This window comes from Micromys minutus (genome assembly GCF_963924665.1).
Source record: "Micromys minutus genome assembly, chromosome: 25".
Classification (NCBI taxonomy): domain Eukaryota; kingdom Metazoa; phylum Chordata; class Mammalia; order Rodentia; family Muridae; genus Micromys; species Micromys minutus.
In genome coordinates, this window is record NC_137960.1 from 37,582,699 (window position 1) to 37,589,257 (window position 6,559).

Consider the following 6,559-nt stretch of genomic DNA (forward strand, 5'->3'; position numbering starts at 1 on the left):
CACCTTAGTGACAGACAAATTCTAGTTGCAGAGTATAGGCCAATCAATACAGGCTGCCCTCAGACACAGACAAGTGTGACTCTGCCTTGGGCTCAACTCTGTCTTGGCGGTCACTTCTCAGGCAAGCTCTTTTCCACGACTCTTCCCCCATGTCCTCAAAGTAAATAGCACCTAAGGACAAACATCAGGACCATCATGCGGCTGAGGTGCCAATGGCAAAGTCTAAGGGGTCATCAATTGGGATTGTGCCAAGGCTACAAATGGCAGAAAGACCAGGGTAAAAGGAAAATGGAGTTGACCTGTCATTCTTTTCTCTTGGATAACAGTTGTTTTGTTGTGGTAGTTTGTCTTTCAAGACAGGGTTTCTCTGTGTAGCCCTGGCTATCCTGTTGACCGAGCTGGTAATAAGAACTCACTGGGTCCACTTGTCTCTGCCTTCCAATTGCTAGAACTAAAGGTATATGACACCACCGCCAGGGGGCAACTTCAGGTTTTATGTGCTGGATTCCATCTTCCCTGTTTTCTTCCTTCCTTTTTTGTTTCAACTCTCTGGGAAATTGTCAAGACTTAAGATGGTAGGCTACGCATTGGCCCCTGGCTGCTGAAGATCTTGCTATCTATTCTGCGACTCAGGAACCCTGACCCCAGTTCTTCACGTGGAAACAATGTATACTTCCAGTGCCAGAACAGAAATAACTTGGTAATCTACTTGCTAGTATTTAATTAGGGGCTAAAGTTGTGGCTCAGTTAGCAAGTTTCCACGTTCAGGAGATTCTGTCTCAAGGAAAGGAAGCAGAAACTCATAGAGCAGGACACCTCCCAAAAGGGGAAATTTAAATTTAATTTAATTTCAAAAAGATTTCTTCTTCTTCTTCTTCTTCTTCTTCTTCTTCTTCTTCTTCTTCTTCTTCTTCTTCTTCTTCTTCTTCTTCTTCTTCTTCTTCTTTGAGACAATGTTTCTCTGTTTCTCTGTGTAGCCCTGGCTGTCCTAGAATTTGCTCTATAAACCAGGTTAGCCTCTAACTGGAAGATCCTGAGTTCTGAGATGACAGACTAGCACCACCACCACTGTGGTGTTTGTTTCTTTTTAAATTTTCATTTTATTTATTATTTTATATGGGAGGTTATTCAATAGCACAGTTGGAGGGACGCTTTATGGAGTCCATTTTCTCCTCTTGTGGTGGGCTCAGGAACTTGACCTTAAGTCTCCACCTTTACTCACTGAGACATGTTACCACCCCTTGTTTCTTTCTTGAGACAGGGCCTCATATAAACCAAAATGGTCTCAAACTTGATACGTACTAAACAATGACCTTCAACTCATTACCCACCTTCCTGTACCTCCCAATTTCCAGGACTACAGGTCTGAACCATAATGTTTAGCTTCAAATTTTAACTTTAAAAACTGGGTGAGCCAGTCATTTTAAAAGCTGGGTGGGCCAAGCATAATAGTGCATGTCTATAAATCTCAGCACTTTGGGAGAAGAGATGGAAAGATCATGAGTTCAAAGCCAGCTTTGCCTATATAGCAAGACCCTGCTTCCCAAATCCCAATAAGTAACTATAATACTAATTAGCTTACAACATCCATGTTTCTATTTTTATGTCTGTTTTCTATCACTGTAACAAAATGTCTGTGGTTAGCAATTCTGAAGGAGAAAAGGTTATTTTTGTCTCCAGCTTTTGGCTGCTTTGGGACCCATGGTAAAGCAGCACTGCAGGGCAGGAGCCTAGAAGAATAGTGCTTACTTAACAGCCAAGAAACAGGAAACTGAGAAGATGCTCAGGTCCCAACATCCCCTTTGCAGCCTCCTCGAAGGCATGACCTCAACAGCCTAAAGATCTCTCAAGGGTCCCCATTTTTTAAACTTTAAAGTGTGCATACTCATGAGTGTTCCCAGGGCTTTGCACAGACTGAGTGTATTTTACCACTGAGCCATACCTATAGCCTCAAACTTCAAATTCCACCAAGCTTTTAATTCCTGGGCCCTTGAGGAGTATTAAGAATCTAAACTGAAAGATGGGAGGTGGTAATGTACACCTTTAATCCAGGACTCAAGAGGCAGAGGCAGGTGGATGGATCTCTATGAATTCAAGGTTAGCCTGATCTACAGAGCAAGTTCCAGGACAGCCAAGGCTACACAGAGAAACCCTGTTTTGAAAAAAAAAAAAAAAAAAAAAAAAAAACTTGTTTAAAAAAAAAAACAAAACTCTCCCAGAACTGTCCAGATGGCCCAGATGACCTGCATTTGATTTCCAGCACCTACATGGTGGCTTCACAACCATCCATAACTCCAGTTTCAGGGGACCTGACATTCACTTCAGGCAGAGACACATTTACAGAGAACACTCGTGCACTAAGATAGCTAGATGGATGGATGGATGGATGGATGGATGGATGGATGGATGGATGGATAGACAGATAGATGGATAGAATCCAAACCACACTTCCTGCCTGTTGTCCTGCTACTAAGAAAGCTGAGAAAAGAGGCCACTTGAGCCCAGAAATTTGTGACCAGCCAGGCTGGGCAACATTAGCAAGCTTTTTCTCTCAGCAAGCAAAGAAAGGGAACTTTAAAGAATTTTCATTTAGCAGGGCAGTCAGTGGTGGCACATACCTTTAATCCCAGCACTCAGGAGACAAGTGGATCTCTCTGAGTCTGAGGCTAGCCTGGTCTTCAAGGGGAGACTCAAGACAGCCAAGGCTACACAGGGAAACTCTGTCTGAAAAAAGAAAGCGAGGAAGAAAGGAAGAAAGGAAGGAGGGAGAGAAAAAAAGAGTGAATAGTTTCTGCCCCCCATGCCCGTCTGTTTCCTGTCTGCTCTCCCTGAATGTTGGGGTCTGGGAATCACCACACAAACCACTCAGACACCAGTCTCAGTCAAACAGGGACAATTTGTTGAATGCCACACCCCAAGACTGATCAATCAGGGACATAGATCAGATTTGGGAGCTGTTTGTGACCTTGAGTCAAGATTGTATAGGGCTTATTTATTTATTTGTATGTGTACACTGCCGCTGTCTTCAGACACACACTAGAAGAGGGTATCAGATTCCATTATAGATGGGTGTGAGCCACCATGTGATTGCTGGGAATTGAACTCAGGAGCCCCGGAAGAAAAGCTAGTGCTCTTAACCACTGAGCCATCTCTCCAGCCCTGTATAGGGCTTTTAAGCCTGATCTACAAGCATCTGTGCCAAGTTATTTCACCAATCAGGAATGAGGGTTAGGGATTTCCTTAGGTACATGTCTTTGTTGTACATTTATCCTGTGCCCACTGGATGGGGTATTCAACTGAGGCAGGGGACTTTCCCTGTCTAGCATTCATGTCTTCACTGGCCCACCAGGATGTCAGTTACCCACATACACGTCTCTTTCTGCCAAGTAGGATGTCAGTTCCCAGGGAGGTCTTGGGAACATAAACTTTACTCAACCCCCACTCAAAATGGAAGTGTTATTCCAAACCCTTTCTTATATTGGCGCAGGTGTCTCTCTTATGCTGGGGTCTGTCCCAGGACCAGCTTATAAAGGCAAATACCATAAAAGCTCATACACAGGTGCAGGAAGTGCTACTGGGTGGTTGGTTCCAGTCCAAGCTTATTGTGGGTAATTATACAAAACAGTTCTTCTGACTTCTGTCGTGATTGGTTTCCAAGGGCACAGAACATAACAGAATATGTAGTCAATATTGGCATTAGAAAGTCTCCTAGTAACAGCAGAAACAGCATATGAGAACGTTTTCTTATAATATTAGTAACAGCACAAAATGGCAGGCTCGCTAGGTAACAGTTACCTAGGCCTTAACATTCTATCTCGGCCTTAATAGTTGACCTAGGCCTTAACACTGCACATAAAAGAATTCTGCCCTTGTACCACATCACTGTGGGGCTGTGCCCGCCATTTTTCTTGCAGAAAACCCAGTGGGTCATAGGAACATTCATCATGTTCAAGAAAGTGACATAGGCACAGAAAGGTGTTTACTTATTTTTAAAGATTTGCTTTGGTGGGAGTGGGTGGTTGGGAGTGGGAGCATCTTCATGGAAGCAAGGGGAGGGGGAAAGGGAGGGGGAAAGTATAACATTTGAAATGTAAATACAGAGAATATTCAATAAAAATGATAAAAAAACAAAAAAGATAAAGATTTGTTTTAAAACTATGTGCAGACGCAGGGCAGTGGTGGTGCCCACCTTTGCCCACCTTTAATCCTTTACTCTCAGCACTAGGGAGGCAGAGGCAGGTGGGTCTCTGTGAGTTCAAGGCCAACCTGTTCTGTAGAACTAGTTCTAGGACAGCCAGGGCTACACAGAGTAACCCTGTGCAGAAAAAAAAAATCAATCAAACAAAATAGAACAAAACAATAAACTATGTGTGTACATGTATGTGTGTATATATGTGTTTATGCATGTATATATGTGTTTGTGTGTATGTATGTATGTATATGGGGTGGCTGTGTATGAGTGCAGTGCCCTGAGAGGCTAACTGGATCCCTTAAAGCTGGAGTTACAGTTGGGAGTTGCCTTCCATGTGTGATAGGAACCAAATTTCCGTCCTCTGCAAGCAAGGTATATGGTCATACCTGTAGTCCCTGGTCACTTATTTTTAGAAGTAAGCCTCATTCAGCCCAAACTGCCTAGAACTCTATTTACTCGAGGATAGCCTTGAACCCCTGACTCTCCTGCTTCTAAACTCTGGGATTACAGATCAGAGGGTATAAATCACAACACCTTGGGGGAGCAGATGAAGTCCTGAGTGGATGTGTATTGTTGGCTTGAGCATGGCCCCTGAGATCAAGGACTTCACACCTCAGACCCATGGGAATGGCAACAGCTTCTCTCCATCCAAGTCCAGATGCTAGACAAATGGCAGACCTGTAGCTAAAGCCAGTATTGCAGGAACTGTGGGCTGCCGCCCTCATGACCGGATGTTGACATGCATCAGTAACTGCAGCTTCCTCCTCATAGATGACGTCAGACTGAGACTTCCCTCTACAGCTCACCCAGCCTACCTCCTCCACTTGTGACATTTTCAGGCTTCTCCACCAGCATGCACACTCTCAGCTTTTAGGCTTGCAGTTTGTGGGAATATCTAGCTTATGTAATGCTGGGGCTGAAGTCAGAGTCTGTACAGGCTAGGCATTCTACCAACTGAACCACACTGTAAGATTGTACTGGCTGGTATTGTGTCAACTTGACACAAGCTGGAGTTATCACAGAGAAAGGAGCCTCCCTGAGGAAATGCCTCCTCGAGACCCAGCTGTAAGGCATTTTCTCAATGAGTGATCAAGGGGGGAGGGCCCAGCCTATTGTGGGTGGTGCCATCCCTGGGCTGGTAGACCTGGGTTCTATAAGAAAGCAGGCTGAGCAAGCCAAGGGGAAGCAAGCCAGTAAGTAACATCCCTCCATGGCTTCTGCATCAGCTCCTGCTTCCTGACCTGCTTGGGTTCCAGTCCTGACTTCCTTTGGTGATGAACAGCAATGTGGAAGTGTAAGCTGAATAAATCCATTCCTCCCCAACTTGCTTCTTGGTCATGATGTTTTGTGCAGAAATAGAAACCCTGACTAAAACAAAGATCTTGTTTTGCTTTTGAGACAGGATCTTTGTAGTCCAGGCTGGCTCACTCTGTAGCCTAAGCTGGTCCGGTTCTCCCAGAGGTTCAACTGTCTCACCTTCCAAGTGATATAGGCATGAGCAAGTCACCATGTCCAGCTTTGTTTTTAATTTATTTGTTATTTATTTATTTTTACAGAAACCCCGGACCACACATACACTCTGCAAGTACCCCACTACTGAGCATGGATGTATATTTTAAATAAAAGTCAGGTGTGATAGAACAGGCCTACAAAAGAAGAGCTCGGGAGCTGGAGGCAGGAGAACAAGAAATTCAGGCGTATCCTTGGCTACAGAACAAATTCAAGGGCAGTTAAGCTCTATGAGCTAATATTTGAATAGACATAAAATAAATGTTTCTTTAAATTACACATATAAAGGCTCTTGTATTTACTATGTTTTCCTTTCTACAGAATTACTAGTTGCTATACACAAGTGTTTTCCTATAATACCTGAAATATTAATAAAGAAAATAAATGTGTGTTCAAGTATTAATTGTGTGTGTGTGTGTGTGTGTGTGTGTGTGTGTGTGTGTGTGTGGTGCCCTCATTAAAAGAGGGATTGGTCTCTTGGAACTGGAGGTACTTATAGTGTAGGCCACAATATGGGTACTGGAAATCAAACTCACACCCTCTGGAAGAGCAACCAGTACTCCTAACCACTAAGCCATCTCCCCCGGTCCTCTCTATGTCATCTTAAAAAAAGATTTCACCCTGTGAGATGGCTCGGTGGGTAAAGCCACTTGCCACCAGACCTGACGGCACAAGTGTGATCCCTGGGGCACACAGCGGAAAGAACTGACTCCTGCAAGCTGTCCTCTGGCCTCCACACAGAGATAACATTTTTGTCTGTTTTGTTTGTTTGTTTGTTTTGTTTTTCGTTTATAGTGTAGAATAGAGTTTATTCAGGGCATGGGGAGGGGAGTTAAGAGGGTAGTGGGGCAGAGAGAA